The sequence below is a fragment of the Lepidochelys olivacea genome (genome assembly GCF_965140295.1).
Source record: "Lepidochelys olivacea isolate rLepOli2 genome assembly, chromosome: 1".
In the NCBI taxonomy this organism is placed as follows: domain Eukaryota; kingdom Metazoa; phylum Chordata; order Testudines; family Cheloniidae; genus Lepidochelys; species Lepidochelys olivacea.
In genome coordinates, this window is record NC_140411.1 from 315,020,968 (window position 1) to 315,034,729 (window position 13,762).

Consider the following 13,762-nt stretch of genomic DNA (forward strand, 5'->3'; position numbering starts at 1 on the left):
GAGCACCCATTGAAACAGCTCCTTAAATCCAAGATGCCCATATTCTTGGGCCAGTCCGTTTTGTATCATCCCTGTCAAAAGCACCCTACCTGGGAGGGTTGCAAGTATATTTGTAGTCAGAGCTTGTGTATAAGGTTCCCTATATTGGTACTTATCTGGCCATCATCACCATAGAATCTGGGAGGAGAGCCTGGCCTTCTCTTGCAACATGCACACACTTTCCCCCCTGTACTCTATCAACTTCTGTAAACTTCTTTTAAGAGGGCCAGATGTTGTAGGGAGCCGCTTTGTGGACAGAAGTGATGGCTCATCTCCCTTTCTTAGGAAGCTATTGGTTGGACGAACTGTCATTTTACTTGCAAAAATGTGTGTCCTCTCTGCCTTTGTGGAAGTTCTCTTCCCTTATATTATGCAATGGAATAAGGAAAAGGTAAATTTCATCTGCCTTAGGCCATAGTAAATTAAACTTTTCCTAACATAGTTCACTAGAGCCTCATAGTTAGATCTTCTAAAGGAAGTGCCGAAAGTCTGGCTTTATAGCTGTAATCCTGTCACAATCAGCTGATAGACCAGACCTGCCTAGGATTTTAATTTACAATCCATGGTAGAAAAGGCTTTTATCCCTTCTCCTAATGCTGTAAACTAAAATTGAATTTTAAATTAACCCAAGACCCTGTGCTGTTTTCAAATTTAGATAAATAATTTGCCTTTTTCCTTTCTATAAGAATGTATCTGATACCTTAATGTGAACTGCATTTCCAGCATGGATACTGAATGTGTTCTGCTTGTCCTTGCCTTTCGTTGGAGGGGAACACGGATACTGTGGTGCCTTTAAATTACTGGTGGCTTGTCAGCAATCTGCCAGTTTAGTTCTTGTAATTTAAGAATTCTCAGCTTTTTCTGTTTCCATTTCTGTCTGTTGACCCTTCTATTTTATTAGTACAGGTGTAAAATGATTGGACAAGGTACCAGACACTGGAGAATCTGGGTCAGTGCTGCTTAATCTGAAGACTCATGATGCTCGCATAGAACAAATCTCCCTGAAACTTTAAACATAATGTAACTGGGAGGAAAATTGGGAGAGTCAAATCTGCATTTTTTGAAATTTAAACCTTCTGAACCCACTGTAATGTGCTGCCAATATCTTAACAAGGGCTCTGTCAAACATTTTTTCCCATTACCAAATGATAAATTGGGTGTGTGGGTGTGGGGGGATTGTTTTTTGGCAGAGAGCTGCAGTGAGGAATTGTTGTTCGTTCCCCGGCCCCTTGCCCCAGCCCTTGTAAACAAAAACACTTCTCGTAACCATATCCAGGAAGCTAACACTGAAGGAAATCTTTGCTGGGCAAATGAGCCTGCATTCAGTGCGCTAGCTAACTGGGCAACATTTGTTTTTATTCCTGGAAAAATATCCCAAGTATATTGATAGCACCGAGGGCAATGTGTATTTTGAGATGAAGGGTCGGGGGTATTGTCCACAAGGGGAATATTTTTTAAATACCTGCCATTTTGGTGCAGTCCTGTGCGTTCCAAAGCAAAGCTCTTCAGAAGCAATTTGGTGAACTCTAGGGATAAATACCTCTGTCTAAACTGACAGGTTTCAGAGTAACAGCCGTGTTAGTCTGTATTCGCAAAAAGAAAAGGAGGACTTGTGGCACCTTAGAGACTAACCAATTTATTAGAGCATAAGCTTTCGTGAGCTACAGCTCACTTCCTCAGATGTATATCGTGGAAACTGCAGCAGGCTTAACTGACTCAGTAGTCGCATCTAGAGCAGGAGTACTAAAGAAAAAAAATCGCCCTGAGCTTCCCCTTCAGTTATGGTGGTGTGATTTTTGATAAAGGGCTTGTGAAAGCCTTTGCAAGACCCCTGCTTCCTTTTTCTTCCCCATCCTCTCCCCACGCCTTGTGGTTGATTCATGCCAGCAGGAGCCAGGCATCTGACTCAGCTTTGTTTTCATTAACAAGTATAAAATATTTGAGGTATTCCATTTCCTGGCCTGCATAAATGAAGGGAAAAATAGTCTTAAATTGGGACCAGAAGTTAAGCAGGCCTAGACTGACTTCCCAAGAAGCTTCCCTTAGACCCAGGCCTCAGCTGTTATCATGTGACATGATAGTGAAAAGTCTTCTTAAAGTCACCAGATAACAGAGAGACACACAAACACAGCAACAGGTCCAAGCCTAACATTTTTGCCATCTCCTCCTTCACCCTCGGGAGGTATTTGAACATAAAGGATTTCTTTCTGAAGTATTTACACAAAGAAGGTGCTATGTCATAGATGACCATCTTTCTGATCAAAGGTTTCAGAGTAGCAGCCGTGTTAGTCTGTATTTGCAAAAAGAAAAGGAGTACTTGTGGCATCTTAGAGACAAACAAATTTATTTGAGCATAAGCTTTCGTGAGCTATGCGTCCGATGAAGTGAGCTGTAGCTCACGAAAGCTTATGCTCAAATAAATTTGTTCGTATCTAAGGTGCCACAAGTCCTCCTTTTCTTTTTTCTGATCAAAAGCACTTTAGTGCGTTCAGATAATTCCACAAAGAGAGTAGACTCTGGGAAAAGCCCCAGCCTTAAAGTACGTTATTACATCGGTGACGAGGTCATCCCCAGTGTGCAAAGAAGCCAAAAGGAAGTATCTCCCCAATTAAAATATCCACAAAGGCTTCTCTAACAGAGGACATTGAAATGCCATCTCTGCACAGTAATATATTTATCCTGAATGTTGTTGTTCCTTTTAAATGAGGAGTATAGTCTTTGGGGGGAAATAAACAGCAGATGCTATAATTCTGCATCTAAACATTTTCTTAAACATGAACCTTACATAGTGGTTTATACCGTTAATAAATAAAGGGCTCTGTTATCTCTTTTCTGTAGGGCATTGAAAGTGTGAGGTGGGGGGTGGGGTGGGGAATGGGGGGTACGTGGAATTGAACTTCAGCCAGAGTATATGCTAAAGAGATTAGACTTCATCTTTGTTCCTGGGGAGAGGAGAGCCTAAGTGGGTTTATCATGGGGTTTTCACTCACTGTCATTTTCCCCTTCTTTATATTTCATTGCTCGTCTTCTAATTTTTCCAGACAACAGTGCACACCCCTGCAGCTGGGCCTGCATAATGATCGCCTACTTCTAGACTGACATCAGTGTGGCTGCCTAAATCTGAAGCCATCGGGGTGCCTGTCTTAGCACTCTCCCCCACCTTCTTTTTCTGAAGAATAAGTGTCCTCTCTGCAACGCTCTCATTTACCACCCGCTAGCGGTACCCACCGAGCCAAGAAGCTGCTTGTGACTGTTCTCCTGCCTATGCTGAATGTCTGGAAATTGTTCTTTTCTAACAAATATACAATTATATTTTTTTCTTTTCCAATGACAATTAGTGTAAATTGAAGCTTGTTCAGCGGCTGTATTTGACACAAACACTATACAGTATGGCATTCAGCTTCTGTGATAAGCAGAGCTGACTCTCTTGATGTTTTGAATTAGGGAGTTGGGAGTATGAAAGAGCTTTTTAGGACCAAGAATCTTGTTGGCTGAAATACTAGTTTTTATAGGGTCTTAAGCTAGATATCACCATATCCTCTGAGGCCCTATATTAATTCTGAATGGTTGCTTCAAACCTTTGAATGAGGGCAGAGCTGTTGGCTTCCCAGCTGCCGAATTCATCCAACACATTGGCAGCTTGTAAATCACAAAGGGCTTGTGGACTGTTTAAAAAGCATTATTTTACAATAGGTCTCTTCCCCACCTCTCAACGCACAGTATAAGTGTACAATGTGTATTCAGAGGGCAGCAGCTGATATTCAGGAAAACGAAGGTTTTCCCTCTTGTCCCCCATGATTGGCAGCAGAAACATGCTGATTGAAAACAAAACAAATAATAATGCAAAATTGGTTTAAAAGAGAACATCCTGAAGTATTTTTTGTTCTGTGCTCAGGATGAACAATTATGCAATGTACAATGTTAGCATGCTTTGCATACAGTTGCAGATCCATGCACCTTCATTTGCCTTAATGGTAGTTAGAAATGAAGGCTAGATCTCTGGTGTGTAGAAGGAATATATAATTAACCAGCGAATTACTAACAATCTAACATTTAGAGTGGGAAGGATTGAAGACTTGTACTTCCAAGAGACTCTCTAGGGCAGTGGTGGTCAACCTGTGACCCGCAGGCTGCACGCAGCCTGTCAGGGTAATCCGCTGGCTGGCCGCGAGACAGTTTGTTGACATTGACCAGTTGCCCGCAGCCCATGCTGCTTCCTGCAGCTCCCATTGGCCAGGAACAGCGTACCGCGGCCGTGCCTGCGGATGGTCATTGTAAACAAACTGTCTCGTGGCTCACCAGCAGATTATCCTGACAGGCCGCAGGTTGCCCACCACTGCTCTAGGGCCATGTTTATACTTCACGGTTTTGTTGACATAAGGCAGCTTACCTCGACCTAGCGAATGGAATTGTACGCATGGCAGTGCTCCTCCTGCAGCTTTAACTTGCCTGCTACTCCAACATAAAACCACCTCGACCAGAGGCGTAGAGCTTAGGGCGACGTAGTTAGAGCGACGTGGTGTCAGTGTAAACACTGAATTGTTTGTGTCGCCCTAAGTGGCCTCCAGGAGGTATCCCACGGTACCCACCATGACTGTTCTGGTCACAGTTTTGAACTCCGCTGCCCTGCAGCCAGGTACACAGATGAATGCCCCTCCCCTGTAAAACCCCTGGGAAGTTTTGAACTTGTCTCTTCCTATTTGCTCGATGTGGAGAGCTCACACAGCAAGTTCCCAGCTGAGCATTCTGGCTCCACACAGCAAAGGCACTCCTGCCTGTAGTGCACGGGAGGTGGTGGCTCTCCTGGGTCTGTGGGGAGGGGAGGCTGTGCAGTCACAGCTTCACTCCAGCTGCAGGAACTTGCTGGGGCATAGAGGGGATGGGCTACAATAGGGAGAGATAGCAGTGCCATGTAAAACTCAAAGCCGCAGAAGGCAAGAGGAGGCAAATAGTTGCCTCTGGTGCAGAGCTGCTGATATGCTGCTTCTACAAAGATGGGACTGTGGTCAGGGCAGTGAATAGCCCCCCTGTTAAGCGCTTCTTACAGCCTCGTGTTCATAACGCACAGCGCAATACTCAAGGGCAGTGCAGGATCCATGCTTTCTGCCACATATGGCTGGTTTGCATGTTTCCAGGGCAGTTGAAAAGCAGCTGGAAACCTAGTAGGATGCCCTTGGAATGATGGGGCTGAGAAACTTGCATCATGTGATGCTGAGCCTGCACCCATGAGGCATTGCAAACCCTTCCCAAAACATCTTGTGGCAAGTTGCACAATGGAATAGCTACCCACGGTGCACTGCTCTCTCTGTCGATGGAAGAGCTGCTACTGTGGATGCGCTCTGCTGACACAAGGACCATAGTGTGGACGTGCAATAGCAGTTTAATTACAGTGGTGGCTGTATGTCGACGTAACTTAAGTCGACTTAGCTTTGTAGTGTAGACAGCCTAAGAATTAAGTGGGTTGTTTCTTAATAAAGAGTGGGAAGGTAGGTGAGTTAATATTTTTTACTGGACCAACTTCTGCTGGTGGAAGGGATAAACTTTTGAGCTTCCTAGAGCTCTTGAGGTCTGGGAAGATAACCAGAGAGCCTGAGTTAAATACAAGTCGGGGCAGATTGTTAAGCATAAAGGGTTTGCACATGCTGTGAAGACCACTTAAAATGAAGTGAGCAATTAAGAGCAGGCAAAAGACTGCATTACAAACTGTAATGAGCCTTAAAACCAATGTGCTTGTTTAGTCCACGGTTTTTAGTGTCTAGCAGAATTATTAATTTAAATTCCCAAGCTCATCTTTTGTGTGGGTTTCCTTTGAGGACACGGACTGAGAGGTCAGATATGGAGCGATCACTTTGTGAAAAGTGTTTGCCTACTGGTGATATGGTGGTTTGTCTTATCACTTTTCTGTGTGTGTTCATTTGAGAACTTAACTATACATAATGGCTGTTTCCTTACTTCTGACTCATGATGACTCGTTGCAGCCATGAGAAAGAGGCAAATCCAGTATGATTGTTTGTATGCAAAGAGAATATGGAACTGGATGCCAGAAACAAATACCCACTGAAATTTGGCTTATTAGGTTGTTTCATATTTGGACTTTGTTTATATCAGAGCTAGCATACAAGACCCTATGGAAAGAAGAAAGCTCTATCGCTTTTCAAAGTATGCTCAGTGTTAATGATATTTTTTCTGGTCTCAATTGACTGTAAAATGTCATAAGTGATAGCGTGTCAATGACCTTTACCTACCCAGCTGGAATAATAGGAGAGAGCTGGTCTAAGACATGTTGCAGTCATCACTGACAGGTTGCCTCTACAGCCAAATCCGTATAATTATAAAAGGAAAACACGGGCATGGGTGAAAGTGGTTGTCAGTTGTAATAGTTCTTACTTCCCTTGATTAATTTAAAAAACCGGTGTAATAAAATACCAATTCGTCCTGTTACCTACATGATCTTTTAATTGAAGCTACAGGGTTATAGATTCAGGCCTAGATAAGTAACACCAGCATAGACCCCCCTCTCTTTTTTTCTTTAGGAAAGCAAGCAGGGGTTATTAGCTCATGTTGACTTGACATGAACAACTATTGGCCAATTTCCTATGTATTTTCCATATAATATACAAGTAGAGCATTACAATGGATATGTTTGGGAGCTCCCATACCTGTGAATTTCTGTGCAGAAAATATACATAAGAGTGGAGTATTTTGCTGTAGTTACCAATTTTGAGACCATTGCCTGATATTTAAAGTGAATTAAAAAAAACCCAACTTACTGTTGATTTACTGTACACTGGGTAATAACAATCTGAGTAAATGCGTATGGGATAGAAAAAAATCTTTCTCTGGTAGTCTGTCATCAGACTTCTGGATCTCTGCAACTATTTCTAATTAACGCTCAACGTACAAACATTGCAATACCAATGGTAGAATTTGATGGTATAAAGCAGTTATATTGGACCAGTCTGCGAATGAAACTGTGTAACCCAAGATCAATAACAATGTGCAATAATCTCAAACTCGGTCAATCTGGACAAAATCTGCTGTAGCTGTAACATATCTGACCTTCTTCCCTATGTAGCATCAGTGCTCCTGAGCAGAGCTAGCAAAACATGATTAGATTAGAATTTGAAAGAGTGAATGTGCATTCATTTCTTCACATCTCCAATACCAGAGACATTTGAGACGCTTGCAGTAGAAGGGAAGTGGAAGAGTTGGAAAAAATGACCCATCCATTCCTCTCTAATAAAAAGAGGTACTTAAAGGTTCTCTCTGCACTGCACAAGCTCTTCATAGGCTTTTCTTAATCAAGCATAAATATATTAGTTGTCTAAGGATTGCAAAAAGGGTTCATGATTACCTTTGTTTTCTGTCTCTTCAGAAAGGAGGCTTTTAAGTGCTTAATAAACCTCCCAAAGAGCAGTTTAATAATTCAGTTTGAGTAAAATATCAAGCCAGAGCAAAGCTCAATGACTCGTTAGCTTTCTGTGTGCCATTATGTAGGTTTGTGGGTGACCCCTGGGCCTTTTGCCCTTTGTCTTGGCACAGGGTGGAACAGAAGCATTACTGAGAGCCGTGTTGCAAGCGAGGGGTAAGAGGAGCATCACTGATTCAATTTCCTGTAAGCCCTTGGTGTGACAGCTGTATATGATATGAGAACTAAGAGAAATGGATTTTTGTTTTTAATTTAAATATGCACCTTGATTAAGCGTCACAGACAATTATAAGTGTTATTGAGAAAATAATTGTCCATTTTATACAGCAAATACTAACAAGCTTTATAATGCGAAGAAGCATAGTAATAATTTTAAAATTCTTCCCGGAGGTTACCAATGTAAGGAGCTAGAATTTTTTCCTTGGTTTTCGTCTTCCGTTAATTCCCCATTCACTCATTAAAATCCTTCAGTTTGATATGTTGAGAAAGCATTTTATATGTTGTTTTTAAGGCCAAAAATAACAGTGGGCTTTAGATGCAACTAGAACTCTTGCTGTGTAAATTTCCTGTGAGAACCCACCCTGGAGGAAAATGCACAGAGTAAAAATGTCAGTGGATATTGTGAGAAAAAGTTTGTGTACATCTGTAATTGCACTAGATTAGTCTATTTCCTCTAGTGCTTTATGGACAGGACAAATATTGCACAAAGACATGGCTTTTATTTCTATACTCACAAAGAGATTAAGATCATATTAATTTTAATACAGAATCTGACTCTATAGTAAGGTACATTTATATTCCGCAAATTTAAATAAATTGTCAACATACTTTTTTCCTAATTTCTGAAGGAAAAAATATTCCTGAACCACATTTCGAAAATCTTTCAAATTGGAATTTGTTTCCCCAGTGGTATGTGCACATGCAGACACGTTATGGTAGGTGTGCTCATTTTCCCTACATTGCTGGCACTTACTTTAAAAGGGAGGGAAAGTATTTAACCATCTTTTTTCATTTGGAAAGAAAATCACATTGGGACAAATTCTGTCAGACATTTTACTTACTTTCTCCTCCAGTTGGTGATAATGTCCTACTGAAGGTAGGACAAGAAGTAAAGGATTTATCTGTAACAAGGGAGATTTAGGTTAGATATTAGGAAAAACTTTATAACTTTTAAACTATATGGGTAATTAAGTTCTGGAATAGGCTTCCAAGAGAGGTTGGAATCCCTGTTTTGTTGGAGGTTTTTAAGAACAGATTGGACCTGTCAGGGATGGTCTAGGTTTACTTGGTCCTTCCAAAGCACATAGGGCAGGAATTAATGACTTCTCAAGGTCCCTTGTAGCCCTACATCTCTATGGTTCTACAAATGGGAGTTGAGGTCAAGGTCATGGATCTTCAAAAATTGGTACTTATAAGTTAGTTCCTGAAGTCAGTTGGAGGTGCTTAGGTGTTTGTTGATTTTTAAAATTAGGCCACTTAGTAAGGTGCCTTCTCTAGGTATCCATTCTTGAAAATCTTGGCTCATCTAAATTTATATATATTTTAAGCCTGAATTTGGCTCACCTAAATAGTACACTTATGTTGGGAAACAGATTAGAAAAGAGGTCGGTTTATGGGATGGCTCAAGGAGATAGTATATAGAGCCTCTACTGTTAGGTCATGATTCAAAAGCAACCCTGATTTGTTATGACCCAAGAGTCATCACCGTCTGAAATAGAAAACTTCAGTTCTTTTGTGTTGTAAAAGTTCTGTCCATCATAAAAACAGAAATCTACTAAAAGGGAAAAGTACCCAGCTTTAAAAAAAAAAAAAAAAGGGGGTGGGGGTGGGGGGAAGTCAACTGAACGACTTACTGGTATCAATCTTAATAATGGCTGCTTTGAATCTATGGTAGGTTGGGTTATGTAAACAGAAAACAAAAATAAACATTTGTCATAGTTACATTTTCTGTTTTTAGTGTGTTCAGATGTCTGACTCCAAAATGTCTCATCACATCTATGTTGTGAGAGGCTAAGTATTCCTTTTTTCCCCTTACAGGTAGGCTGACACAAGGCCAGGCCAAGGCTTGGTTCCAGGGTTTGTTTTGGCTCATCGGAGTTCATCTGAAAAACCTTTCTAAAAGGCCAAATACTTATACCATCCCATCTCCTTCCTCATTCCCAGCTGGAGCATATTATCATATTCCACGCAGTGCTGCAGTGGTGTCTGCACATATTTTCAGATGAATTTTATTTTCAGGTAAGCCAACATTTTTAATAAATTAAATATACACTTTAAAAGGAAATTACAGTTATGTTCCTTGTCAATTTAAATAAAATAAGGTCTCATACTTTTTTTCTAAGCAAACTACAAATCACATTTCCCCCATCTGTTCTGTCCCCCTCAAATGCTCATCTAGTGATCAAAGACTAATACAGTTGATGTATGTTCCTAGCCACCAAATGCTATTGGAGCCCACGCTAGATTTTTATTGCTATTAATGGAGAACACCGGGTAAGAGTTGATTTCTGGAAGGGTAGTGTTTAAAAAACAAACAAGTGGTGGTGATTCCAGTATCCATAAATCTATGTAAGGAGAGAATGTTTTATTAGAACAGGTTTGTGCCAACATCAGCAACATGCTACAACCTACTAAAGTGTTAGTGAGTTAACCCTATTTTTCTTTCCTTTCATTCTGAGTCTCCTGTAAGGGACTTAAACAGACAATGTGACTCCAGTGAGACTTGAAAGTGTGGCATTAAAACTGTGTCCCTGGGGGTGAACAAATAGATTTAGGATTGTTCTGCTATCAAGCTTGCTCACATTGATTAGTGAACACTGGTTTGACAGGAATCGTAGCAGAGACTGCAGTCAGAATCTCTTCTTCCCACTATGAGTTTGCTTCATTGTGAAGTGTCTTAAGACCGTGTTTATCAATCTTTTTGATACCATGGACTGGCTTGCTGCCTTCCGAAACTGTGTCAGGGAGATCTTGGGGACTGGCACCAGGCCACGGACTGGTCATTGCGGAACGTTGTCTTAAGAGACATAAGGTTACTGTTGAGATTAATAGATTGCGCACACATGGCTTTGGGTGAATCTTACTTGCAAACTGACTTGAAACCATATAAAGAGAGCCTGCCAGACATTTTGACCATTCCTGCAAATTCTGACTTCTGGAGAGGTACTTCAGGTTTTGCATCAATGTGAGATAAATATGAGGTTTGTAACTATTTTCCTATCAGTTGTGTAGTTCAGAGGTTGATCTTTCCTTACCAGTAATAGTTGTCCATAAGTGATACTTTCCCAAAGATAACAGATTTAGCTTGTCTTAAAAAAGAGAGACTCTTAAATATCTCCTGCATTAACTTGAAAGATACTATAACCCAACAAAATGGAGAAGAAAACAAGAGTAAAATAGATAGATACACTTGCTAATTAAAGATCAATTAGGCCAATTTTCTTAATTTTGCATCTCTCACTAAGCTGATAACTGACTGCATGTCAGCTATCTTTTCTTTTGGTATAGATGGTGCAATATAATTTTAGACTTTCCCCTGGGAACTAGAAGAAATCATCTGCATATAATTTTATAGATACCTGTTCAGCAGAGTGAATTGAAAATGGATAGACTGATTATAAAAAATCATCAGATGTGTGTGATTCCCCCCCATCCCCCTCCCAAGTGTAGGAATGAGTTTGAGCAGCCACTGTTTTAATTTGTCTAAAGTGTGTGTATGTGTGTGTTGGCAAGGGTGTCCAGAATAAGGTGAATGTTAGTACATGGTTAATTTTCTTGTGATATTTTTAAACTATGCTGCAGTTTAAACCAGTTTAATGTAGTTGGCATCTCGCCCAACTTTTTTTAGCTTAAAAAAAGTGAAGTTTTACTAATTGCTGAAAAACGTTAATGCTCTATTTTAAAGTCAGAGACTAGTAAACTAAAGTGCTTGGAGTTAAGTCACTCCTTGTCACAGTATTAAGTCAAATAATGGAATATAAAATCTATTTCATGGCCATTAACGATTCTGTTCTCTACTGTCAGAGTGGGGAGTATTCACCTTCATGTCATGGTTATATTCCAGCTAGGGTAATTGCATTCTCTGAAACTAAGATTTTCCTTGTAGTTTTCAGTCAGGTAAGAGATTCTTCCTCACTTCCAGTCCTAATCCTATGTTTGCCCAAAGCAAGGGATCTGCCTTTTTTCTGAGCCATGATACCTGGATACTACAGAGTAATAGTTCAGCTATGGCTCCACATTTTCTGACTTTCATGGACCCTTAATTTTGATCTTGTATGTCTGGGAATGATAGTTGAGAACACCTTTCTGGATTTGTTGACACATCTGATAAGAATGGTCATACTGGGTCAGATCAGTGGTCCATGTAGCCTGGTATCCTGTCTTCCAGCAGTGGCCCATGCCAGAGGTGTCAAAGGGAATGAACAGACCAGGGCAATCAAGTGATCCATCCCCTGTTGTCCAGTCCCAACATCCGGGAATCAGAGGCTTATGGACACTCGGTCGTAGGGTTGCATTCCTGATCATCTTGGCTAATAGCCATTGGTGGACCCATCCTCTCTGAACTTATCTAATTCTTTTTTGTTTGTTTGTTTTTTTTAATCCAGTTATAGTTTTGGCCTTCACAACATCCCCTCACAATGAGTTGCATAGGCTGACTGTGTATTCTGTTGAAAAGTACTTCCTTTTGTTTGTTTTAAACCTGCTGCCTGTTAATTTCATTGGGTGGCCCCTGGTTTCTCTGATTACAGAAGAATATTTTAAGCATAGAAAACATTCCATCTGATTGAAGGTTAGCCATTGTAAAGGCTCACATTTTAAAAAATTAGACCATTACCAGAATTAGTATGCAAGTTCCAGATAATAGCTGGACTGAAGAGGTTAATTTTTTAAATTTTTCAGAAGCCTTAACTGAGCCGGTAGCTGTTTTGTTGAGATCTCTTCCTTGAAAGAGATGAGCATCCCTGTGCTTTTATAATAAAATGTGTTAAGTAATAGAAATCCGTAGTCAGTAGCCTGGATAGAGGTTCAGAATATCTGTCTCATTACTCTAAGGGATCTGTAGGATAGTAAACGTGAATATTAACTGTTCTCATTCTTAACAGTAGAAAATGCTCAAAGGAGCAAGAAATGAGTTTAGGGGACTGATTCTCCATTGCCTTGCATGTTGTTGTTGTTTTCACCTGTGCAAAGTGCGTATAAAATGTCACCAAATCAGAATGGTATCAAGCTGCATCCACATTGCACTTGTGTAAATTACAACACAAAGTGCAATTCAGTACTGAATTAGGACTTGTGTATTATTTTTTGGTCTAATTTTGTAGCAGTTTTATGAATTGTGTAATTTTTTTATTATTTTTTATATTTTTAAGGCTTTTAGGTTGTACAGTTTGGTGTTATGTATACACCTCTTCATTTAAAAAAAAAAAAAAAGAAGAAGAAGAAGAAGAATCAGCTTTGAAATGCTGGAAAATTAATATATAATGAAAACTTCCCTGATATATACACAACACTATCAGACCGTAGAAGCGACCTCTGTTTGTTTCCAGTTTATTACATTTTCTTTCCTTGACATTTATAAGCATTCTCAAAATTTGATACTCTAACATGTTTCCCTTTCCAGTGGCTAGCATAAACATTTCTGACAGATTCATCTCACCTGGATGTAATTGATCCTTTCTTTAAAATTCCAAAATATGTCTAGGTGTGTCATCATTACAGTGATGTGTCAAGTGTTCTCAAAGCACATCAAGCTTCTTACACACAAAGATGGTATGCTGGAAGGTGTTAATGGTAGCCATCAATCCAGACCTGGTAAAAGTCAATGAGTATACTAACCACCCTTTGTTCTGACTATAGGAAGGAGAAATTAAATGCCCCTTTGTTCAGTGATAGCTGAAACAATAGAAGCCACTGCCCAAGGTACAGATCGGATTAACAAGGAGTGAGTAAAAGCTAAGCCATGTGGTCTGGGGAGTTTCCCTGGCGACTGATAGCAAACTGACTGAGGGCATGGCTACATTGGAAACTTCAAAGCGCTGCTGCAGGAGTGCTCCTGGGGCAGCGCTTTGAAGTGCGAGTGTGGTCACGCGTGAGCACTGGGAAGAGCTCTCCAAGCGCTCCTGGTCATCCACCTCCATGATTTTTCACACCCCTGAGCCAGCAAGTTAGAGCACTATAAAATGTAAGTGTAGACAAGCCCTGAGACCTTGATTCCTTTGTAACTGTGCGTGAAAGGAATGAGAAAATGAGCAGTGGTTCATGGCCCTGGGAAAAAGCAGAGAGCGAGAGAGAGCA

At 40.5% G+C, this 13,762-nt stretch overlaps 1 protein-coding gene across 1 annotated transcript in view; it reads left to right on the forward strand.

The window, feature by feature from the left end:
• Positions 1–13,762, forward strand: part of PLXNB2 (plexin B2) — a 324,582-nt gene that overhangs the window by 96,638 nt on the left and 214,182 nt on the right. Inside the window, exon 2 of the mRNA XM_084611348.1 lies at positions 9,506–9,706. The gene's annotated coding sequence lies outside the window, so the exon portion shown is untranslated. The remainder of the gene's footprint in view (positions 1–9,505; positions 9,707–13,762) is intronic.